A 26,811-nucleotide genomic window follows, 5' to 3' on the forward strand; every position below is an offset into this window, starting at 1 on the left:
TACAGGAGACTACCCTCCCCGGCAAGGAAACGAGCGGCAACTGGAGCATGTACTTTGATGGGGCCTTTTCGCTGCAAGGTGTCGGTGCTGCTGTGTTGCTTGTCGCACCCACTGGAGAGCACTTCAAGTACGTCATTCAAATGCATTTTCCCCAGGAGATGTCAACCAACAACACCACTGAGTATGAGGGTTTGCTTGCCGGTCTCCGGATCGCGGTAGACCTTGGAGTTAAAAAGCTCATCGTCACGGGCGACTCGCAACTCGTCGTCAGGTAGGTCAACAAAGATTATCAAAGCCCGTTGATGGAAGCTTACATAGATGAGGTGAGGAAACTAGAGGAGCACTTTGATGGTATACAAGCGGAGCATGTCCCTCGGACGGAGAACGACATAACCGAATACCTGTCAAAGCGTGCTACCCTCAAGCTACCTGTGGAACCAGGTACTTTTGTGCTTCAGTTAACCCAACCATCCATTGAGCTGTCGACCGGGCAGAAGAGATGCCTTTGATCCTTGTCGTCGAGCCACGGGCTCCGGCATGGGCGCAGCACACCATCCGATTCCTTCAAAGAGCAGAGCTTCCTGAGGAGCAGGAAGAGGCCAAAGCTGTTGGCAGAGAAGAAGACCGAATGGGGTGAAATTGAAGTGCATCTCCCGGGAGGAAGGTCTAAAGCTGTTGGCAGAGATACATGGATGCATATGTGGCTCCCACATAGGGTCGAGGGCCCTTGCCGGCAAGGCTTTCTGGCAAGGTTTCTTCTGGCCCACCACCCTCCAGGATGCGACGGCACTAGTAACCAAGTGTGAAGCATGCCAATTTCATTCGAAGAAGCTTCTTCAACCATCTCAAGCCCTTCAAACCATCCCTCTCTCCTGGCCCTTCTCAGTCTGGGGGATCGACATATTGGGCCCTTTCCCTTGTGTTGTCGGGGGCTTTGAGTACTTGTACGTCGCAATCAACAAGTTCACAAAGTGTCCAGAAGTGGAAGCAGTGAGGAAGGTGACAGCGCAGTTAGCCATCAAGTTCTTCAAGGGGCTAGTGTGCCGTTTTGGAATACCCAACAAGATCATCACCGACAACGGCACACAGTTCACAAGCCACGCCTTCATGCAATTCATTGAGGATCTCGGCAGCAGGGTCTGTTTTGCCTCTGTGGCACATCAACGGAGCAACGACCGAGCGGAGAGAACAAATGTTGAAGTCCTGCGAGGCTTAAGAACGAAGACTTTTGACAGGCTGCGCAAAAGTGGAAGGCGCTGGATTGATGAGTTGCCGGTGGTTCTTTGGTCGATCAGAACGACGCCAAATCGAGCCATTGGCCAGACACCCTTTGCCTTGGTCTACAGGGCAGAAGCAGTTCTCCCCACGGAACTCATATATAGGGAACCTTGAGTGCTCGCTTATGATGAGCTTGAGCAAGAGCGATTGCGGCAAGATGATGCAACGCTCCTTGAGGAAGATTGTCTCCGGGCGGCTGTGAGAGCAGCAAGCTACCAGCAATCCTTGCACCGCTATCATAGCCGGAAGGTCCATGCCCGGAGCCTTGATGAAGGCGACCTTGTTCTTCGGCACGTTCAGTCGTCGAAGAATTCGAACAATTTGACGCCGAAGTGGGAAGGCCCTTTGTCACACCCTGATTTTCATGCCACTACACTTAAGCTAACAATCATGATAAAATGTGGTTTGACAAAAACTTTTGAGTGTTTTGGACCTTGCCTTGATTGGTTTTTATCTGTTGTTTGCAAGTGCTCTAAAAATCAATAAATCCTTTAACTCCTATACTTCATCTACTTGCTCCAAACTATTGAACCAATGATCATGCCATGTGTATATGACATAAAAATAATTTCTTACAAAAATAATTTGTCCAAATAGTTTTAAAAAAAATAGTTTTCCAAAAACCCCTGAATTGAGGTTTCCACTGCAAGTACTTAATTAAGGGCAGTACAAATCTTTCCAAAAATATATTTGACTCCTATTAGATATAGGATACCCAGAAAACACAAAAATATAATATTAAAAGTTATTTACCTATTTTATTTGAAGGCTTTTTCTTTAGGCCAGAAATGGTCTTTAATAGGTTAAATTATTTTTATGCTTTAAAAATATTTCGTAAAACCTAGGGAACTCAGTGGACATATATTGTCCATATATAAGAGTTTCAACACATGGTCATGTTCAAAATCTTGGTTAAATCCCTCAAAAACCCTTTTTGGATATTCCAAGCTTTTGAAGTATTTACAAAGGAAATATTCCCCAAAAGTTCCAAGAAAATTCTAGCATGTCACATATGACATGTTTGATGATCTTGAGAAGTATCATGTCATGGACAATAGTGTAACCCCATGAAATCCCCTCAAAACCATTTCTGTCCATTTTGAAGTTTGAGCAACTTTACATTGCCAAACATCTCCAAATGTTCTCAAACCTTGTGAACATGCTCAAATGGCCTAATCATTGATCTAGAACAAATGGCACAAGTTGGAGAAAATGTTATATTGATCAAAGTGCCCCAAAGCCCTTCCTGTCCAGAACCAAATTTGAACAACTCTACATTGCCAAGTGTGTACTTTTGATCTGAATTTTTGTGGACATGTTCAAATCCCCAAATGATGACACTACACCAAGTGGTGCATCAAGGAGAATAGTTTTGCATGACTAGATCTTGGAAAACCCATTTCTGTTGATTTCTAGGGTTTATTAAAGTTGCACTGTCGACTTTGCCCCAATGAGCTTAAATTTGGTAGAACACACTAGTTCTAAGTGCCATTCCATCCTGTTAATTCTCATGGCAAGTAGAATTAATTTTCTTGCCCAAACCAACAACAAACACCTTCTGCCATTTTTCCAAAATCATCATTTTGACCTCTTCCACTAATCTCCATGAGCCCAAGTTTTTACCACAGCTGAACCTGATCACCAGCAACCTCCAGTAGCTCCCCCTCTTCCAAAGCATCATGATTGATGGGGTAAAACCCCATTTCCCCCCTCTGGACAGCCACTGTTCACCTCTCTCTCCACCTCCCCTCTCATCTAGTGGCTCTCTAGGCATCCAATGCCACTCCTACCTGGTTTACTGTCCCCCAAAACCCCCAGACACTATAAGACATGCCCATGGCACTATTAAAATGCCATTGCATGCCATGGACGCGCTCTGGACCTTGGGCGCCGGGTCCGTGTCTCCCGAGGTCGCCTCGGCGTCCACGGCACGCTAGCTAGTCAGTCCCCTCCTTCCCCTCTCTCCTTCTCACCCTGCTGAGCTCGCCCGACGCCGCCCAGCTCGGCCAGTGGGCGCACGAGCTTGGGGCCCTCCTGGAGCTTGCCTTGCTCCCTCTCTCCTCTCCTCTCGGCCTGGACCACGACCACGAGCACCCCAGGCACGCACCAGAACGCCCTTTTGGGCTCTGGCAACACCATAGGCTGTGGCTCGTGTGCCCCGCCTACGGCACCTCCCGGCCGTGCCCGTATAAGGCCACCCCCGAGCCTTCTCTTGTCTCCAACTTCTCTCTCCCTCCCGTGCACCCCCGGACCAACCCACTCCTCCTCCCGTGCCTTGTCCCTCCTCCTCTGCCGCCATTGCCGCCTCGGACCCCCGCTCAAATTCGAGCCACCAGGCCTCCCTTCCTCCTCCGAACCAGTCCGTGGTACCCTCCCAAGCCTCCATGAACCTCCCCAACACCCTAGGACCCCTCCTCCGTAGCCAAAGCGGGCACCACCACCAAGCCGCCACCGCCATCCGCTGGACCCGAAGCCCTGCTCAACTCCAAGCATCGGCGCATGCGTGCAACACATGGACAGGTGCGCCTCATCGCGCTGAGTCCGCCGGTGTGCCGGGTGCCGCCGGAGGTGGCCCATGCTGCCGAGGAGAGCGCCGACGCCCACTCGGCCCCACGCGTCAGTGACCCAGCGGCTGGGGCCCGCCGTTTAAGTGGAGACGGGCTGGGAGAAATGTGCCTCCGATGTCACCCCTCCTCACCCGCGCGGCTAAGCCACTAGGCTGGCCCACTGCTAAACTGCGCCTAGTGCGCTGGATAAGGGTAAAGCCCTTTTTCCTTTCCTTTTTCTTTTCCAGATAGCTTCAAAACTCTCTAGAGAATTCAAATAGTGTCCAAATTTGATGAACCAAATTTCAACTGACTCCATAAATCATGTCCTAATTAATGGGCCAGAGTGGACATTTTTGTTGTTCTTGGTTTTCACTGGACACTTAAAGAAAGGTCATTTATCCACATAAGTCCACTTCAAAAATCCATATTATATTCATTTCAACTCCAAATCCAGTGAAACCAATTTCTAAATGTTTCTAAAATCATGACTGATTTAATGGGTAATTTTACTCATTTTAATAAAAAGGAATTATGTAGACAACTTGCAGATCCATTAAATCCCTTGTTCCATCATATCAAAATTTTAGAAATATCCATTGATCCACTTCCAATGAAATCACCTTAGTCATTCCTCATATGACCAGAGGCATCCTAGAAAAGTCCAACTCACATTTTTTAGAGCACTTTTATTTTTGCCTGGTCATGTTGCTTATTATGGTTGTTTTTGACGATATTTGATGAAGTAGACGAAATGCTCGGAGTTGGACAAGAGATATTTGAAGACCTTGAAGACTTTGTTAAGACAGGCAAGGAGCCCTTTGACCATGTCTATGAAACCCATTTTATGCATGTGATATAGCACTTTTATTGCTTGCATCATAGACATGATACTGTGGTGACCACATGGGGTGGTCTGCCACCGTTACTTCCTCATTGATAGTTCCATTGTGCATGACCCTACCTTCTTATGAGGGTTATGCCAGTGGGAGTAGATAGGATGCTAAAGTAGATGCTACGCAAAAAGGGACGGGTATATGCATGGTGAAGGAGACAAAGTATTTTGAAAAGACTTCTCAAAAAACCCGTCCGGTGCCACTTATGCCCGAGGGAGATGATGAAATGGGTAACCACTTGATGACGAAGTGGTGTACTGAGGCAAGTGTGTGTTGTTTTCGAAAACAGATTAGATTTAAGGTTTGTTGACTGTCCCAACCTTACATGCGCAACCACTCTACCCTTGTATGGGAAAGGGCGTTATTGATTACCTAGGCCGATACTAGCTTGGAGCCCGCATTACTAGTGACAGGGGAGAGTTGGTGATCTCTCTCGGGACAGGGACGTGCCAGGTAGGGCGGCCATGACTGTTTTTATAGGGCACCAGATACACCGTTGCGTTCCCTCTCGGATGTTACAATCTCGAGTGAGTCTCGTATGATGTACATCGTGAGGATACGTAACAACGAGTGGACTCCTTGTTAGTGTCGTCTAGGGAAAGATAGTGATCGGGTGCTTACTGCGGGTACTTGAGGTATCGCGGGTCGTGGATGACACGGAAGTTCCCCGGATCTTGTGGGTAAAGTGTGCAACCTTTGCATAGTGTAAAACTATTCAAATAGTCGTGTCCACGGTCAAGGAAAGTTGGGCGGTGCTGCTTAAACTACGTCTAGAGTTTTACAAACCGTGTGTGTGTTGATAAAACTGTTGGTGTTAAGTCAGAAGGCTTAACACGATGATCAAGTTGGATTGGTGTCCAACTCTGCTTATGTTGATATCTGTAACTTGTTCATACGGATGTCTGTACTCTCATGATGCATACTTTACATGTTGACAGATCATGTCATTGCACTCAAAACTAGCTTTCTACAAAATACCTACTTAGTGCGATATCATTGCATCATTGTGCCCTGTTCCGATCGTGGGTTGCTTGAGAGTACATTCAAAGTAATCATTGGCTTGCCACTTGTTATTTTATTGGCCAAGCATGAAAGAACAGGATATAATGAAGAGTACCTTGGTGACAAACATGCGAGCTAGGACGTTTCCCATTCAGAATGCCTGTAGGGTTAAGGCAGATGGCATGGGTTCTACTTATCGACAAAGATTTCCGCTGCTTAAGTTTATTTGGTATTCAACCCCTGTGGCTTTATCTATGTAAGACTTAAACATAATGGTCATAATTTGTGTAAGACAGTATCCATGGATGTAAGACTCTTGTTATTCAGCTTCTGTGTGTTCAGTGAGCATTGATCTCTGGGATCACTGTACACGTGCATTTGGTGATCACGGCTCATGAGTCGAGGTCCCCACAGAGCTGGTATCAGAGCCATCCTGACTGTAGGAAGCCTTAGTTAGCATGGATGTTAGTTAGCTTGAGACCATCTAAACTTCTCTTCTTTTCTTAAACTTTCCCAACCCAAAATATATTTCCCTTATTGACCTCTCCCATTCAACCTTTGTAGATGGTCGTCGCTCCCTTGAGACTCCTTACAACAGGATTTCCATCACTCCTAGGAGATTGCCTCCAACAATGTCACTATCCCTTGCTGCCCATATACACCCTACACGAACTAGAAAATGATGTGTTCGAGAGGGAGTTCTACGCCAAGGTTTTTGTGCCTGCCAAGACCTCACCTCAGGGGTGGTTCTTCGTTGGACCACCTATGCCAACAAGAGAACTAGCCATTCAGCAAGTGGCATACGAAGCACTCCTCCGTCTTCCAGACCTCCTTTCAGAAATGAAAGAAGAACATGCCACCCGCTACCTGCATGGCAAGAGCGGATTTGGAGCTCTGACTCAAGTGATGATTTCCCAGAAGACAAGGATCCAACCCTCAAGTACCAGATCCGTTTCGTCAACGCAGGAGACTACCTTCTACGCCACCTTACCGAAGCATTTCTCAAGTCTCGCCAAGATCTCCCTTCACTTCTGCACCTCCACTGCCTCCAGAAGAAGAAGGTGGTCGAGCAAGAATAGCGAATCACTGCCCTACAAGTCCACATTTTTAATCAGGAGCAGCAACTCAAGGAACTTCGGAAAGCTCACAACCAAACCCCACGCAAAAGGCATAGGAATGGATTTCCATATCCACCTCATAGAGGATCATCGTCAGGCCCCCGACGAGAATACCCAAGACTGATAGCAACCCTTTTGCTTCCGTCACATGTCACGGGTGTGGTGAACTCGGGAATATTAATTGGATGTGTCCCAACAAGGATCCGACTGTCGCATGTCCATTGGCACCCAGGAGAACCTAGAAGCTGAAGACCGAATGCCTTTCTCTCAAAGTGATGAAGCAAGCACGACTACTGAATCCGAGGACCCCTAGGGTAGGATGAGTCGTGTACCCCCTATGCGCAGTCGAGTACATATGATGGTTCAAATGAAACCATGTTGAGTGTTGCTTGTTCTTATCTGTTTGTGTTTTTATATAAGTTGCACTTTTGCCTTAGGCATCATGTATGCGACTATATCACCTATCTTATCTTAATGAAATTGTGTGTGGCCTTTTTGGCACCTGTTTGTTTGCACCTGCACTATAGAACCCCCTTTTAAGCATCCTCCCCCATCTATGATGCTTCTCCCTCTCATCCCTCTCTCCTCAACTGAAGACCGGCAAGACAAGGTACACCAAGGATTCTACTTCGGCGACCAACTAGCACTGGAGATTTTTGCTGCAGCCTCTTCGACCAAGAGCAGCCCAGTAGAGTTATGTTTACCTCTCAAGATTAGAAACCCGTCCCTAGACCCTTTCAGACTTCATGAGATAACCCAGCTCAAATCCCTAACCAAGTGCTTAACCCACAAGAGAACCAGCTAAGCCTTCGTAACCTTGCACTGGTTCATTATGGAACTAGTGGACATAGTGAACGAGCACATTATCATCCTAAGATAGCACCAAAACTGATGATGCCATAGGGAAGACCAATTTGAGGATATAGGAATAGAGGACAAATGACTTGATGAGTTTATATCAGTGACCTTGAGGAATTATTTGACACTCTTCGGAGCATTATAAGGCTTTCATGTTGGTAGATGAACTTGGTGGGATCATGATTATAGAGTAGCATAGCTTTCATTACCCCTGAGTAAATTGGATTTAATAGGACAATTATGATTGCAAGCTGAAATTCTTGGAAGTATAAGGATTTGACTTTGCCAGGGGATATTGATAGGAGATAGTTGATATTACGATAATGACTTGGGGGAAAGTGTGGAAATTCTCGTTGGACACAAGGTTTGGATTTAAATAGGTGATCCTAGTTGAGTATAGATGCTGAGTAAGTCTACATGGTTCGGAGTAAATTGGAATTAGACTGATAATCTTGATCGTGATACCATGTTTCCCGGTGGACAATAAACTAGGAGATTGGATTAATTGTCGGAGTTGATATAAACTTGACCTTGGAGGTTACTCGACCATGATAATCGAAATTGGTGGACTGACTATAGTAGAGATAGCCATTTCATGTATTTGGGGATTATAAGGACTTTACAAGATCATGTGGAACACCATAAACATTGGATTTGTAGAATTAATGGATTGTGTTGTGATTGATGGAAGTTAATGGGCTGCTAGAGTTGATTCATAGGAAGGAAACAAGATCTTGGAGTGGCTTACGACGTGTTTCCTTAGGATAGAGGTGCTTTATCTTAGACCTTGGAAGAATAGGCTGAGCACTTGGATTGTCACGTTCAAGCTTACACTACTAGGGAAAAGCCTATACACAAAATATTACTAGTAGCGAGGGTTAAAAACCCTCGCTACTGCTACTTAGTAGTAGCGCAGGTTTTTAAACCTCGCTACTACTAAGTTGATAGCAGTAGCGCGGGTTTCAACCCTCGCTACTACTAAGCGGTCTCTACCGTGCCCCCCGGGACATGCCATAGTAGTAGCGTGGGTTTTTAAAACCTCGCTACTACTAAGTTTGATAGCAGTAGCGTTGGTTTTTAGCCCTCGCTACTACTAAGTGGTGCCATAGTAGTAGCGAGGGGGTAAAAAACCGCGCTACTACTAAAGGTCCCATTTTCAAACTCTACCCCCAGTGAATCGCCTTTTCAGTTTAAAAAAATAAAAGAAAATGATGAAAATGTCAAAAAAATAAAAGGAAATAAGTTTCCCATGTGATATGTGGTCTAGTTGTTGGGAAAATTTGCAAATATGAATTTCTACTTTATTTGCAAAATCTCTCGAGAATTTGTAAAAATGGGCATAACTTTTGCATACTAACTCAGATGAAAAAGTTTTTTATATGGAAAATCATCTACTCGAAAAGTTACATCCGAATTTAATCGGGGGAACCCCGTTAAACATTTTTAAAATCCTCAAAAACCTAACAGAAAAAAAGTTACGGGGCTTTTAAGATCTAGAGGCAAAAAATTCAAAAGAAAAATTAGTTTTTTTAATTTTTGTTAAATCTCGTCAAACTATGGTCAAACTAATTATTCAAGAATATTTGTGTTACTAAATAATTATTTAGTTTTTTTGAATTTTGGTCAAACCTAGTCAAACTATGGTCAAATCTGGTCAAACTACGGTCAAACTGTGGTCAAACTAATTATTCAAGAAATATTAGTGTTACTAAATTTTTAGAACAATAGTTTCAAAATCAAACAGTGAAATGTGTGACTTCATGCTCAAGCTAAATTCCTGAGGTTAATAGGATTGACATCTTACTATTGTCAGGAAAACAACAAGTGCAGACTTGGAAACGAGGGAGAATAGAACCCGGAAGTTAAGCGTGCTCAGGCTGGAGTAGTGAGAGGATGGGTGACCGTCCGGGAAGTTAGATGATTTGGAATGATGAGGGGTGATTAGAGATTAAATTGAGCAGCGATGAAGGGTGATTAGAGATTTGAGGTTGAAATAATTCAAAAATTTGAAAATTAGTGAAAAAAAATCGAATTTTTTTTTCGAAAAAATTCAAAAAAAAATCAGAGATTAGAGATTAGTAGTAGCGCGGGTTGGCACCCGCGCTACTGCTAAAGGACGTAGTAGTAGCGCGGGTCGCACCCGCGCTACTGCTATATGTTAGCTGTAGCGCCTTATTAGTAGCGCCGGTCCCCGCGCTACTAATAGGCCCAAAACCCGCGCTGCTGCTAGGCATTTCCCTAGTAGTGTTAGCAGCTTATATGTTCTACCCATGGATTTTTAGGGGTAGACATACATATGGGTTTGGGGATTGTAGACATATATGATTTTGTTAGACCTCAGTCATGAGGATATGAATCACATGAGTGATGATTTGAATTGACCTATAAAAAATGATACTATTAGTGATATGATGTGATTTGTTTAAAGGACTAGATAGCACAATTGGCATCTCAAAAACTGTGCCCAAGGATGGGATGATAAACATTCACTCGCACATTAGAATCCTTGAAACCCTTACGCCCTACCAAGCCATAACACGGATCCTGACCTTGGGCTTTGGCTATAGATCGATAAGACCTTGGCCAATGCTTAACTGTGACCATCACCAATGCCTCAGCCCACTTTACGTACCCCATAGACTTCATGGAGTGCTTGGACAAGTTAGTTGTCATCTTTCTTTGATGACATACTTGTCTACCCAAAGACGGAAGAAGAATCGTTGAGCTGGTCAAGGAACATCTGAAGATCGTCATGTCAAGGAGGAAGAACTACACCAAACACCATCTTCAAGAAGTATACTTCCGCGTCAAAGACCATGTGTATCTGCAAGCCACTCGTCTCTAAGGAAGCAATCATTTCCATGACAAGGATACCCACACCAAGATTCATCGGCCCCCTTCGACATCACTCCAAGATTTAACAACCCCCTCTGAGATCACTACGAGATGAAGAGAAGACAGTTACCAGCTGGAGTTTCCACCTGAGTTACCTGATGTGCACAATGCTTTCCATGCATCACAACCCCGGAAGTGTTTACAACTTCCTAACTTGCCCGATCTCTACGAGGGCATTAACCACCGAGCCATCGACCCCTAGCCCAATCTAACCTACTGCAAGCTACCCCTTAGCAACCTGGATCAAGAGGAGCGTCATACACGAAGCCACACCATCAAATACTTCAAGCTCAATGGAGCACTACACAGAAGCAGAAGCAACATGAGGACTTGAAGACTACCCAGATCCAAGTTTCTACATCCCTTTCCGTGCCTAGTTTGGGAATCTCGGGGACAAGATTCTTTTAAGGGGGGTAGATCTCTCACACCCTGATTTTCATGCCACTACACTTAAGCTAACAATCATGATAAAATGTGGTTTGACAAAAACTTTTAAGGGTTTTGGACCTTGCCTTGATTGGTTTTTGTCTGCTGTTTGCAAGTGCTCTAAAAATCAAATAAATCCTCCAACTCCTATACTTCATCTCCTTGCTCCACACTATTGAACCAATGATCATGCCATGTGTATAGGACATAAAAATAATTTATTACAAAAATAATTTGTCCAAATAGTTTTTTTAAATTAGTTTTCCAAAAACCCCTAAATTGAGGTTTGCACTGCAAGTACTTAATTAAGGGCAGTAAAAATCTTTCCAAAAATATATTTGACTCCTATTAGATATAGGATACCCAGAAACCACAAAAATATAATTTTAAAAGTTATTTACCTATTTTATTTGAAGGCTTTTTCTTTAGGCCAGAAATGGTTTTTAATAGGTTAAAATTATTTTTATGCTTTAAAAATATTTGGTAAAACCTAGGGAACTCAGTGGACATATATTGTCCATATATAAGAGTTTCAACACATGGTCATGTTCAAAATCTTGGTTAAATCCCTCAAAAACCCTTTCTGGATATTTCAAGCTTTTGAAATATTTACAAAGGAAATATTCTCCAAAAATTCCAAGAAAATTCTAGCATGTCACATATGACATGTTTGATGATCTTGACAAGTATCATGTCATGGAGAATAGTATAACCCCATGAAATCCCCTCAAAACCATTTTTGTCCATTTTGAAGTTTGAGCAACTTTACATTGCCAAACATGTCCAAATTTCTCAAACCTTGTGAACATGCTCAAATGGTCTAATCATTCATCTAGACCAAATGGCACAAGTTGGAGAAAATCTTATATTGATCAAAGTGCCCCAAAACCCTTCCTGTCCAGAACCAATTTGAACAACTCTACATTGCCAAGTGTGTACTTTTGATCTGAATTTTTGTGAAAATGTTCAAATCCCCAAATGATGACACTACACCAAGTGGTGCATCAAGGAGAATGGTTTTGCATGACTAGATCTTGGAAAACCCATTTCTGTTGATTTCTACGGTTTATTAAAGTTGCACTGTCAACTTTGCCCAAATGAGCTTAAATTTGGTAGAACACACTATTTCTAAGTGCCATTCCATCCTGTTAATTCTCATGGCAAGTGGAATTAATTTTTTTGCCCAAACCAACAAGAAACACCCTCTGCCATTTTTCCAAATTCATCATTTGGACCTCTTCCACTAATCTCCATGAGCCCAAGTTTTTACCACAGCTGAACCAGATCACCAGCAACCTCCAGTAGCTCCCCCTCTTCCAAAGCTCCATGATTGATGGGGTAAAACCCCATTTTCCCCCTGTGGACAGCCACTGTTCACCTCTCTCTCCACCTCCCCTCTCATCTAGTGGCTCTCTAGGGAATCCAATGCCACTCCTACCTTGTTTACTGTCCCCCAAAACCCCCAGACACTATAAGACATACCCGTGGCACTATTAAAATGCCATGGCATGCCATGGACGCGCTCTGGAGCACGCTACAGTGCACTCCCGCACTGTAGCTTGCCCATTTCGAGGCACTCAACGACCTTGGGCGCCGGGTCCGTGTCTCCTGATGTCGCCTCGACGTCCACGGCACGCTAGCTAGTCGGTCCCCTCCTTCCCCTCTTCTCCTTCTCACCCTGCTGAGCTCGCCCAACGCCGCCCAGCTCGGCCAGTGGGCGCAAGAGCTCGGGGCCCTCCTGGAGCTCACCCTGCTCCCTATCTCCTCTCCTCTCGGCCTGGACCACGACCACGAGCATCCCAGGCACGCACCAGAAAACCCTTTTGGCCTCTAGCAACGCCACGTGTCGTGGCCGTGCGCCTCACCTACGGCACCTCTTGGCCGCGCCCGTATAAGCCACCCCCGAGCCTTCTCTTATCTCCAACTGCTCGCTCTCCCTCCCGTGCACCCCCGGACCAACCCACTCCTCCTCCCGTGCCTTCTCCCTCCTCCTCTGCCGCCATTGCCGCCTCGGACCCCCGCTCAAATTCGAGCCACCCGGCCTCCCTTCCTCCTCTGAACTGGTCTGTGGCACCCCCCAAGCCTCCCTGAAACTCCCCAACACCCTTGGACCCCTCCTACGCAGCGAAAGCAGGCGCCACCACCAAGCCCGCCGCCGCCATCCGCTGGACCCAAAGCCCTGCTCAACTGCAAGCATCGGCGCGTGCGTGCAGCAGATGGACAGGCGCGCCTCGTCGCGCTGAGTCCATCGGTGTGCCGGGCGCCGCCGGAGGTGGCCCGTGCTGCCCGGGAGAGAGCCGGCGCCCACTCGTTCCCGCGCGTCAGCGACCCAGCAGCTGGGGCCCGCCGTTTAAATGGTGACGGGCTGGGAGAAATGCGCCTCCTATGTCACCCCTCCTCACCCGCGCGGCTAAACCACTGGGCCGGCCCACTGCTAAACTGCGCCCAGTGCGCTGGATAAGGGTAAAGCCCTTTTTCCTTTCCTTTTTCTTTTCTAGATAGCTTCAAAACTCTCTAGAGAATTTGATGAACCAAGTTTCTACTGACTCCATAAAGCATGTCCTAATTAATGGGCCACAATGGACATTTTTGTTGTGCTTGGTTTTCACTGGACACTTAAAAACGGTCATTTAGCCACATAAGTCCACTTCAAAAATCCATATTATATTCATTTCAACCCCAAATCTAGTGAAACCAATTTCTAAATGTTTCTAAAATCATGCCTGATTTAATGGGTAATTTTACTCATTTTTATAAAAAGGCATTCTGTAGACAACTTGCAGATCCATTAAATCCCTTATTCCATCATATCGAAATGTTTAGAAATATCCATTGATCCACTTCCAATGAAATCACCTTGGTCATTCCTCATATGACCAGAGGCATCCTAGAAAAGTCCAACTCACATTTTTTAGAGCACTTTTATTTTTGCCTGGTCATGTTGCTTATTATGGTTGTTTTCAATGATAGTTGACGAAGTAGACAAAATGCTCGGAGTTGGACCAGAGATATTTGAGGACCTCGAAGACTTTGTTAAGACAGACAAGCATCCCTTTGACCATGTCTATGAAACCCATTTTATGCATGTCATATAGCACTTTTATTCCTTGCATCGGAGACATGATACTGTGGTGACCACATGGGGTGGTTTGCCACCGTTACTTCCTCATTGATACTTGCATTGTGCATGACCCTACCTTCTTATGAGGGTTATGCTGGTGGGAGTAGATAGGATGCTAAAGTAGATGCTACGCAAAAAGGGACGGGTATATGCATGGTGAAGCAGACAAAGTATTTTCAAAAGACTTTTCAAAAACCCCGTCTGGTGCCACTTATGCCCGAGGGAGATGATGAGATGGGTAACAACTTGATGACGAAGTGGTGTACCAAGGCCAGTGTGTGTTGTTTTCGAAAACGGATTAGATTTAAGATTTGTCAACTGTCCCAACCTTACATGCGCAAACACTCTACCCTTGTATGGGAAAGGGCTTTATTGATTACTGTCAGTGTCAAAACCGGCGGATCTCGGGTAGGGGGTCCAGAACTGTGCGTCTAGGCGGATGGTAACAGGTGACAAGGGCCACAATGTTTTTACCCAGGTTCGGGCCCTCTCGATGGAGGTAAAACCCTACTCCTGCTTTATTGATATTGATGATATGGGTAGTACAAGAGTAGATCTACCACGAGATCAGAGAGGCTAAACCCTAGGAGCTAGCCTATGGTATGATTGTTGTTCGTCCTATGGACTAAAACCCTTCGGTTTATATAGGCACCGAAGAGGGTTAGGGTTACACAGAGTCGGTTACAATGGTAGGAGATCTACATATCCGTATCGCCAAGCTTGCCTAAAACGCCAAGGGAAGTCCCATCCGGACACGGGACGAAGTCTTCAATCTTGTATCTTCACAGTCCAGGAGTCCGGCCAAAGGTGATAGTTCGGCTATCCGGACACCCCCTAATCCAGGACTCCCTCAGTAGCCCCTGAACCAGGCTTCAATGACGACGAGTCCGGCGCGCATATTGTCTTCGGCATTGCAAGGCGGGTTCTTCTCCAAATCCTGTGTACCTGTTGAATAGCGTCCGACTTCTTGTAAATATTGCGCTCCTCGGCTTCCACACCCAATAATGGCCATCTTCCACGTGTTGAACGAATGCGAAAAGCCAGGGTATTTTTACATTTATCCCCCTAGCGGCGCAAATAAGCTGCCTATAAAAGAGACGAGGATCTAGATCCAAATCACACCATCCTCCCTTCGAGAGCATTCATCAGAGCGCATCTGATAGAGATCCATCCCATCATGGACAGTCGACGTGGCTGCTCCTCTTGCCCTCCCAGCCCTCAGCCTGGAGATTGGGAGAGATGCTCCGTCCCGCACAGTGAGCTACTGGTGCGCCAAACCAAGGGATTTCTTCCCCCAGCCTTCATGGTTCCGGTTCGAGCCGGACTCGCCACCTATAAGGGAGGAAAGCAAGCGGAGGGCGTCCCCAGCCCCTCCGAAGGAGAGCGGGTATGCCTTGTCCCTTATTTGATAAGAGGGCTCGGATTTCCAATTCATTCGTTTATCCGGGGGCTCCTGGAGTTCTACGGCCTCCAGTTGCACAACCTTACGCCTGCCTCCATTCTGCATATTGTGGGCTTCGTGGCCCTTTGCGAGCTCTTTTTGGGCATCGAGGCTCATTTTGCACTGTGGAAGAAGCTGTTCTGCCTTGTGCCCCGTTCTCAAGAGGGGTCAATATATCAAGTGGCCGGAGCCGAACTATGGCGCATCGCTCGGACTGGATATCTGTCCGTGTGGGGACCCTGACTCATAAGTCGTGATCACCGAATGCACGTGTACAGTGATCCCAGAGATCAATGCTCACTGAACACACAAAAGCTGAATAACAAGAGTCTTACATCCATACATACCATTTTACACAAGTAGGACCATTATGGTCAAGTCTTGAGTATATCATCGCAGCGGAAATCTTCGTCGATAACTTGGACCCATGCCATCTGCCTTAACCCTACAGGCATTCTGACGGGGAAGCGTCCTAGCTCGCATGTTCGTCATCGAAGTATTCTCCATCATATCCTGTTCTTTCACGCCTGGTCAATAAAATAACCAGTGGCAAGCCAATGTGTACTTTGAATGTACTCGCAAGCAACCCATGTTTTGGTTCAAGATACAACAATGCATGATATAGGTAATTTTTTTTGCAGAAATCTAGTTTTGAGTGCAATGACAGGCTCAACAACTTGTAAGACATGCATCAAGAGAAATCAAGTAACCATGAGGACAGGTTACAGTTATCAATCATAAATAGAGTGGGCAGCAACCCATCTCAATCACGTCAAGTCCTTTGACTTGACCCATGTAGTTACCCAAACACACACACTGGTTTGTAAGCTCTGGACATAGTTTAAGCAGCACCGCCCAACCGTCCTTGACCGTGGACACAGCTATTCGAATAGTTTTACACTCTGCAGAGGTTGCACACTGTACCCACAAGATCCGGGGAACTTCCATGTCAGCCACGACCCGCAGTACCTCAAGTACCCGGGGTAAGCACCCGATCACTACCTTTCCCTAGACGACACTAAAATGGAGTCCACTCAATTGGTAGTAACCCCAGTGCCCAACATTATCACATAACATTTTTGTGGAGCCACGCTCCATAATCATCACACATCACAAGCACGGGGTACGAACGGTGTGTCCGGTGCCCCATAAAAATGTTCCTGGCCACCCTACCTTGCACGACCCCGTCCCGACAGAGTGCACCAACAACTCTCCCATCACTAGTAATGCGGGCTCCAAGCTAGTATCGGTCTAGGTAATCGATAATGCCCTTTCCCATATAAGGGTAGAGTGGTTGCGCATGTAAGGTTGGGACAGTCATCAAATCTTAAATCTAATCCGTTTTCAAAAACAACACACACACTTGCCTCGGTACACCACTTCGTCATCAAGTGGTTACCCATCTCATCATCTCCCTCGGGCATAAGTGGCACCCGACGGGGTTTTTGAAAAGTCTTTAGCATCCTATCTACTCCCACCATCATAACCCTCATAAGAAGGTAGGGTCATGCACAATGCAAGTATCAACGAGGAAGTACGGTGGCAAACCATCAAAGTGGATACCACCTCATCATGATTCTGTTGCAACAACAATATGGTGCTATATGACATGCATAAAAAGGGTTTCATAGACATGGTCAAAGGGCTGCTTGCCTGGTTCCTTAGAGTCTTCAAGTCTTCTGGTCCTTCTCCAAGTACTCCGTCTACTTCGTCAACTAACGTCGGAAACAATCATAATAAGCAACACAACAAGGCAAAAATAAAAGTGCTCTAAAAATGTGAGTTGGATTTTTCTAGGATACCTCTGGTCATATGAGGGATGACCAAAGTGGTTTCATTGGGATTTGATCAATGGACATCTCTGAACATTTCAATATGATGGAGTCAAGAGATTAATGGATTTGCAAGAAGTGTACAGAAACATTATTTTCAAAAATGAGCAGAGGCACCCATTTGACAAAGCATGATTTTAGAAGCATCTAGGAGTTGGTTTCACTGGATTTGGAGTTCAAAGGAATTTCCTATGAATTTGCAAAGTTGACAAATATGAAGAAATGGCTCAGTATTTTGTGCTGCACAGAAAGTATTAATAAAAATGTTCATAACCTAAGTTATGAACTGAGAAGCATCTAGAAATTTGAATCAAGGCATTTGGATCAACTATGAGCTCTTTGTGATTTTTGAAAGTTCATCACAGGAATAGGAAAAACAAGATTTGATAAATGTTTGTGAAGAAAAGGTTCCTTGAAAAATGTGCAAGTTGAACCATGAGATAGATCATGATTTTATGAGCTACTATAAATTTGAATCATCAAATTTGGAGGTAATATGAATATTTGGGAGATTTTACAAGTTTCCGGAAAAAGAAAAAGAAAGAAACAGACAAGGGCTTTACCCTTAAGAGGCGCACTGAGCGAGGTTTAGCAGCAGCACGCCACTGGGCCGGCCCGGCGGCTCGGCCGCACGCGCGCAGGGGCCATGTCGAAGGCGTCTTTCACGCGGGCGCCTCCACTTATGCCAGTTGGGCGTGGCGCTTCGGTGGCTGACAGGCGGGTCCCGCGAGCAGGTCGCTCGCCCTGCCCCGCGTCGTCTTCAACCCCGCGACGCCAGGCAGAGGGCGCCGGCCTCACTCGCTGTCGGTGTCAAAACCGGCAGATCTCGGGTAGGGGGTCCTGAACTGTGCGTCTAGGCGGATGGTAACAGGAGACGAGGGACACGATGTTTTACCCAGGTTCGGGCCCTCTCGATGGAGGTAAAACCCTACGTCTTGCTTGATTAATATTGATGATATGGGTAGTACAAGAGTGGATCTACCACGAGATCAAGGAGGCTAAACCCTAGAAGCTAGCCTATGGTATGATTGTTGTAATGTATGTTGTCCTACGGACTAAAGCCCTCCGGTTTATATAGACACCGGAGGAGGCTAGGGTTACACAGAGTCAGTTACAATGGTGGGAGATCTACATATCCGTATCGCCAAGCTTGCCTTCCACGCCAAGGAAAGTCCCATCCGGACACGGGACAGAGTCTTCAATCTTGTATCTTCGTAGACTTGGAGTCCGGCGGACGATGATAGTCCGGCTGTCCGGGCACCCCCTAGTCCAGGACTCCCTCAGTAGCCCCTGAACCAGGCTTCAATGACGATAAGTCCGGCGCGCATAATGTTCGGCATTGCAAGGCGGGTTCCTCCCTTGAATAATCCAGAGAAGATCATGAACACCAAGATAGTGTCCGGCTCTGCAAAATAAATTCCACATTCCACCATAGAGAGAATAAAATGTACACCAGTCCAATCTGCTGACGTATTATGCGGCGTGACATCACACCGCTACCAAGCCTTTGTTTGAATCGGTTTCCTTGGCACGTCTTGTCGAAGCAGAGATCGTGTTCCCCTTATTCCGGGATTATCATCAATACGGACGTGGGTAACCCAACCGCGCCATTGATGGTGGTGCTTGGGAGATAAGCGAGTTTTATCAGGCCAGCGGGACGCATTTTCGTCCGCCTATATATAAGGGATAAGGATTTACCTTCTCACCTACGCCTTCTTCCTCCTTTGCCTATCCACCTCCGCGCACTCAAGCTCCAACGCCCAAGCTCGCGCATCTCGCTTCGACCTTCTCTGAATATGTCCGGAACGGGAGGAAAATGGTTGGCCTCCACCGTTAAGGAGGAGCACATCACCAGACTGCACAGCGCCGGATTTCTTTCCAGCGATATCGCGCATCGGCTGCCCGACAAGGGGCAGCTCGTCCCTACCCCCGGGCCTCATGAGAGGGTCGTCTTCCTTCCCCACTTCCTCCGTGGAGTGGGCTTTCCGCTCCATCCATTCGTCCGGGGGCTCATGTTCTATTACGGCCTGTATTTCCACGATCTGGCGCCGAACTTCATCCTCAACATCTCGACGTTTATCGTCGTGTGCGAGGCCTTCCTCTGCATCCGGCCCCACTTCGGCCTGTGGCTCAAGACCTTCAACGTCAAGACGAAGGTTGTGCTGGGTACACAAGCGGAATGCGAAGGCGCCATGTTGGGTAAATTACCCAACGTCGTTTGGCTCGAAGCGGACTTTGTGGACTCCGTCAAGGGGTGGCAATCAGGGTGGTTCTACATCACCGAGCCGCGCAAGCCCACATGGGCGATGGCCCCCGAGTTTAGATCTGGCGTCCCCACGCAGCTCACCTCCTGGAAAGAGAAGGGCTTGCTGTGGGGCTATTCGAAGGAGGTGACTGGACTCCGAACCTGCATCCAGAAGCTGGTGAGCAATAAGCTCAGGCTCGTCGACGTGGTCCAAGTCATGCTCATCCGCCGGATTCTCCCATGCCAAGAACGGGCATTCAATCTGTGGGAGTTCAATCCGGAACAGCACCAGGTGCTGAGCGGGCTCTTCGATACAACATACGAAGGCGCTTGGAGGGTGCTGTTTAAGGGCGCCGAAGCCCCCGCATCCGCGACGGAAGATCGTGGATTCAGCTCGCAGTATCCAACTAACCCCATTACGGGACACTTTGTAGTAATCGAATTAATTATAAGAGGGTTTCATTCTTTCCTTTCCTTTGACAGGAATGGATGGAGAAGGCCAGGCAGCTTATCTGCCTGGCTCCCATGCCAGAAGATCCAGTGGACGCCCGTTTAGTAGGGCTGCTGGTTCCGGCACCGCACGTGGTGCCGGAGAAGAAGGCCAAGAAGGTGGCCGCGGGGACTCGAAAGAGTTCCCGCAATCAGGTGTCCGACGACGAGGCGGACTCCTCCCCCGAAGATGAGGAGGTTTCTCTCCCCGAAGAGGGAGAGAAGAAGAGGAAGGCTTCCCCAATAGGGGAGGCCGAAGGGTCCAAAAGGGGGAGAACTATCCCCCCGGACAGTTTCGCCAACACCAGCGTTGGCGAGGATGAGTGGCCTCCAAGGGCCAGGCGTCCGGTGAGATCGTAAGTATCCGGATCCTTTATATGCAATATCTTTTATGTCACGTAGTGTCCTTCTAACGCCGCATTCTGTCCGTAGTCCGGCCGATGACGATCTCCCCGACTCATCGAGCAGGTCGTTGGCCTCGTCGGATGTGAATTCACTTCCGACTGCCTCTACCCCATGCACCGACGAGGACGCCGAGGTGGGATCCCAGAGAGGGACCCATCAGGAGGAGGCTCCGGAGGCGCCGTCAGGCAGCCTCCTGGACTTTGCGCCAGACTCTACATCGGAACCCGCAGTGGTTCCAGAGTCCGGCAAGCGGCCCCTTCGAAAGAAGGGCAAGACCGTGACACCGGCGGCCTCCGTCCAACCGGAGGCGCCGGACAACTTGTTGGAGGCGCTTAAAGGCGCTTCCATCGAGGAAGAACACTGCACTATCATGAGTGCGGTGATTCAAAAGGTTCAGCTCGCCAAAAGTGGGCTGACCGAAGCCTGCAACAGCCTTCTAACAGGCTTTGAGGTGAGAAGTTAAAATTATGTAATGTAATACCGCATAGACAGTAGCCCCTGATGCTTAGTTCAGTGTTTCGGAAAGAAAAAGCCAGACTGAGGATCTAACAAGATATACGCAGGGTTGCTTAAAATATGTCAATATGGGTTTGCAGGCTGCGCTGCTGACCTCTGCCGCACTAACGGCGGAGGTCGATGTGCTGAAAAAGGATCTCGAGCGGTCCGAGCAAGAGCTCGGCCATGCCAAGAAGCAGCTCGAGGACAAAGAAGGTGAGTCACACCGCTTTGAATGGTTACCTTACAGAAAAGGATTTTGGTTGCAATAAAATTAACAAGGATAATATGTGTATTGCAGGGGCCACTAACGAGGTGGCAGCCCTGAAGGATGCTATGTCCGCGGCCGAACACAGTGCGGCCACGGAACGGGCAGAGAGAGAAAAGCAGGAGGCGCGGGTGGCGGAAGTGCGGCAAGAGCTCCAGGCACTCATGGAGAAACATGACAGGTTGGAGTGTGACTCCAAGACTCGAGAGTCCGAGGTTGCCTCGGCTCTCGAAAGTGCCAAGTCCGCCAAGGCCGAAGCCCATAAGGACCTTCAGGAGGTGGAGGATGTAAGGAAAATAGCGGCGGGTAAGGCATTTTTCATGCAAAGCAAGCATGTTAATGTAAAATACCTGATACTTACCCGCATTCGGAGCTCTCCAGGGGCGTTTGCAGATCTGCCGCATAGTGTGTCTAATGCTGCCGCATTCTATCATGGCGAGGAGGGGAGCTCGACGGAAAAAGTCTTCTGGTCTCAGTATGCTGAGGCCGGACACCCGGTGCCCCCAAGCGACCAGCTGAAGCAGCTGGCCGAACTCCACAAGGTAGCTAAAGAGGCCATGAAGGGCCTTATAGTCCGGCTGTGGCCTGGACAGGCCATGCCTGGGAGCTACTTTGGCCTCATGCGGCGGCTGGTGGATGCATGCCCCTGGGTGGATGTCATCAAGCGCTCCGCCTGTATTGCAGGCGCTCACCGGGCCCTCGCCCGCACAAAGGTGCAATGGGGCAAGTTGGATGCGGAGAAGCTTCTCACGGACCCACCGCCACCGGGCAAGGAGTATCGCACGCCCGAGATGTATTATAAATCTGTCCTGAAGGGAGCCTGCAATATTGCAGATGAGTGCCCCAGAAATGTAATATTTGAGTGAATTTGCTATGTATTATCCTGTGCGCTGAAACTTTGTTCATATGCGCGTTAAGCAACGCTTGTTTAATTTAAAATATTACCTACTGTGCGGCCATTTATAAAATCTGAGAGATGGCAAGTCGTTGGCTTCAGCCCCCAAGCCACGAGTGCTGGGGTGTTCGGGATAAACTTGAGCACTCTTGTTCCCATTTTTGGGTCCATCTAGGGAGGCGCTCAACACAACGAACAAGGCAACCGGACTTATAATGCTTGAACACTCTCACTTTGCCATATAATTCTATAATTTTAAATTTCGGCGAAGCCCCTGGTATTCGGAAGACCGAATCCTGGGCGCTATCCACGCCTTCGTCGGACATTGTCCGGAACTTCGCTCGAAGCGGCGTGAGTCTTTAAGGACCCGAAAAAACCTCTCGAACAGCGACCAGTCTCTCGCCTTATCATGCCAGTCAGTTTTAGCTTTCTCCACTGAGGCGCTCGCCCGGCTCAACCGGGGCGCAATCGCAGTGGTTCTCCCAGTGCCACCTTAGCCGACAGAACGGAACGTAAGGCACCAAAACGTGGGCGCCGGGAAAACCCAACTATTGACCCAAGACATGATTCGGAGCTGATTCATATAATGCTATAAGTTCGGGGTGCCGCACTTGTGAAAGTGTTCGGACTTATCACACCATAGAGTGGGGAACATAAGCCCCTGGTGTATGAGGCCGTACCAAAATATACGGGCGCAGGATGTCATATAATGAGCATATATATATAAAAGGTAATGCAATTGTAATCAAAAAGGTGCTGCATTATTTATGAAAGAAAGTCTGCTAGTAGAGCGGACTGATACAAATAGTGCGGTAAGCAAGGGATTTGGACTAAGTAAACATGTCCCCCTCCAGGGGTGAGCTACGGGCTTGGTGTATATAATCGAATTTAATGCTCGTAATTGAGACCACCTGAGTATTCGTCGCAGCCTTCTTTAGTCCCTGACTGTTGCATCATGAGTTCGGAAGGTTCGCCGTCGGACAGGGCTTCTGGTTAACAGAGTCCTGTGTACATAAAAGAAGAAAAATAAAAAATATGAAAAAAGGGGGGCACACTTGCGAGCCCCCGGTGTGGTCGAACCGCACTCTGGGTACGTTGCGATCGTGCCCCCTCCCCTGTGCCCATGGTATCTCCAAAGCGTAATGATGTACGCGGAGTGTTATTCTTGCGATCATGCGCGGGCAAGGGTTGGGGCCGCATTGCTACGCGTGCTCTGATCGCGCCAGGTGGTCTTGGTTGGGATTGCTCCGGGTGCGTTTTGCTGTATCCGGCCTTTTAACGGCCGAACTCGAGAATTGCCTTAAAAGGCTGTTCTGTACTTCTGCCGCGAGAGCCGCTGTATGTTCCTTCGTTCGGAGGGAGCGTTCCGTATTCCCATTGACTGTGATGACTCCACGAGGGCCTGGCATCTTGAGCTTTAGGTATGCATAATGCGGCACCGCGTTGAATTTTGCAAACGCGGTTCGTCCGAGCAGAGCGTGATAGCCGCTGCGAAACGGGACTATGTCGAAGATTAACTCTTCGCTCCGGAAGTTATCCGGGGATCTGAAGACCACTTCCAGTGTGACTGAGCATGTATAGTTGGCTTCCACTCCTGGTATGACACCTTTAAAGGTTGACTTTGTAGGTTTAATCCTTGAGGGGTCTATGCCCATTTTGCGCACTGTATCCTGATAAAGCAGGTTCAGGCTACTGCCGCCGTCCATCAGGACTCTCGTGAGGTGAAATCCATCGACGATTGGGTCTAAAACCAATGCGGCGAATCCGCCATGGCGTATGCTGGTCGGATGGTCTCTTCGATCGAAAGTGATTGGTCAAGAGGACCATGGATTGAACTTCGGGGCGACTGGCTCCATCGCGTAGACGTCCCTTAGTGCGCGTTTCCTCTCCCTCTTGGGTATATGGGTCGCGTATATCATGTTCACCGTCCGCACTTGTGGGGGAAAACCCTTCTGTCCTCTATTGTTCGGCGGTCGGGTCTCTTCCTCGTCGTTGCTGTTTAGCCCCTTGTCATTGTTTTCGGCAATTAACTTGCCGGCCTGCTTGAACACCCAGCAATCTCTATTGGTGTGGTTAGCTGGCTTTTCAGAGGTGCCGTGTATCTGGCATAAGCGGTCGAGTATTCGGTCCAGATTGGACGGACCCGGAGTGGTTCTTTTGAATGGCTTCTTCGACTGACCGGGTTTAGAGCCTCGGAATCCAGCGTTGACTGCCGTATCCTCCTTATCTTCGCCGTTAATGCGGCGTTTGTTTTTGTTTCGACGTGACCTACCGTTGTTGTCCTTAGTATCCGGACTGCCAGAATTTTTACGGAGATTGTTGCTGCGAGCTAGCCAGCTGTCCTCTCCCGCGCAAAAACGGGTCATCAATGATGTGAGGGCTGCCATGGATTTCGGCTTTTCCTGCCCCATGTGCCTGGCAAGCCATTCGTCCCGGATGTTGTGTTTGAAGGCTGCAAGGGCCTCTGCATCCGGACAATCAACGATTTGATTTTTCTTCGTCAAGAACCGTGTCCAGAATTGTCTGGCCGATTCGTCTGGCTGCTGAATGATGTGGCTTAGGTCATCAACGTCTGGTGGTCGCACATACGTGCCTTGGAAGTTATCAAGGAATGCGGCCTCCAGGTCTTTCCAACGCCCAATTGACTATGCGGGCAAGCTGTTAAGCCAATGCCGTGCTGGTCCTTTAAGCTTGAGTGGGAGATACTTGATGGCGTGGAGATCGTCGCCGCGGGCCATATGGATGTGGAGAAGATAATCTTCTATCCAAACCGCGGGGTCTGTTGTGCCATCGTAGGATTCAATGTTTACGGGTTTAAACCCTTCAGGGATTTGATGATCCATTACTTCGTCAGTGAAGCATAGTGGGTGTGCGGCGCCTCTGTATTGAGCAATATCGCGACGCAGCTCGAGAGAGCACTGTCTGCTATGCTCAGCCCGGCCGGGGTTATTGTATCCGGCGCGACGGTATTCGTCATGGGTCGTGGGGCGCCCACGTGATCCGTACATGGATCTGGATTGTCTTGCTTTGTCCTCCAATATGTCTTGCAAGTCCGGCGCATTCCCTCTTGGCTTCGTACTTTTGGAGCGATGCTGGGGTACGGTCTTGGCTGGGGCCCTGGATGCCTCTCTGTCACGACCACGGGGTGGTCGGTCAGCCATCTCGTGCGCTGGTGATGGAGGTATGTATGCTTCCTCCTCTAATCGGGGGAGCAGCTTGCGTCTTGGGTAACTTTTGGAGGGGCGTTCGAGTTTATACTCTTCGGCGGCGAGGACCTCGGTCCATCGATCGGCCAGCAGGTCCTGATCAGCTTGAAGCTGTTGCTGCTTTTTTTAGGCTGTTTGTTGTGGCGATAAGCCTGCACTTGAAGCGCTCTTGTTCGACGGGATCCTCAGGTACGACGAATTCGTCATCGTTGAGGTTTGCTTCGTCTTTGGAGGGAGGCATATAGTTATGATCCTCAACCTCTTCGTCTGCCGCCCTCTCGTGAGGGCTTGCTTCTGCATCCTCCTGCGCTGAGTCTTGCTGGAGGGGATTGTCTTCGGCACTCTCTGGAGTATTATTATCTCCTGTGCCGGAATCTCCATTCTTGTTGTGGCAGGATTTAGAGCGGCGCCGCTGACGCCGGCGTTTGGGCTGCTTCTTTAAAGAGTCTGCCTCCGCTGCTTCTTCACCATCCCCGTCTTTTGGGGTGTCCACCATGTATATGTCATATGACGAGGTGGTCTTCCAGTGCCCTGTAGGCGCTGGTTCCTGTTCGTCTCCGGCATCGTCGTCCATAGCGTCGACGTCGTCGGAGTCGTAGTCTAGCATGTCGGTTAGATCGTCGACAGTGGCTACAAAGTGGGTGGTGGGTGGGTTCTGAATTTCTTCGTCGTCCGTACCCCAACCATCCTGGCCATAGTCCGGCCAGGACTCTCCTGATAACGAGAGATGTTTTAGTGAATTCAGGATATCGCCAAAAGGCGAGTATTGGAAGATGTCCGTGGCGGTGAATTCCATAACCAGCGCCCAATCCGAATCGATTGGTAGGGGCGCGGCAGGTTCGGAGTCCGGCAAGGAGTCCGGCGCCTCGGAATCACGAGTTTCACAGGGGACAAGATTAGTGTTCGGCTCCATCGCCGTGGATGTTGAAGCCCCCGAGGCGGTGTCTATCCACCGATCCTCTATCTGGGCGATCGGCTCCGGACTAAAGGCCAAAGCGGATTCGTGTGCGGCTACCAAGGCACTGTTCGACGGCAGAGCTAGATCATGCCCGTCGTCACAGTGCGGCGCGCTTGGCTGTGGCTCGAGTCCGTCGAAGATCAAGTCTCCGCGGAGATCGGCCATGAAGTTTAGGCTTCCGAATCTGACCTGATAGCCAGCGGCGTAGCTTTCGATCTGCTCCAGATGGCCAAGCGAGTTAGCCCGCAGTGCGAAGCCGCCGAATACGAAGATCTGTCCGGGGAGAAAAATCTCACCCTGGACAGCGTTGTTGGTTGAAGATGCCATCAAGCCTATCAGTGACGACACAGAGGAACTCTCAATGAAAGCACCAATGTCGGTGTCAAAACCGGCGGATCTCGGGTAGGGGGTCCCGAACTGTGCGTCTAGGCGGATGG

This window comes from Triticum dicoccoides, chromosome 6B (assembly GCF_002162155.2).
Source record: "Triticum dicoccoides isolate Atlit2015 ecotype Zavitan chromosome 6B, WEW_v2.0, whole genome shotgun sequence".
Lineage (NCBI taxonomy): Eukaryota > Viridiplantae > Streptophyta > Magnoliopsida > Poales > Poaceae > Triticum > Triticum dicoccoides.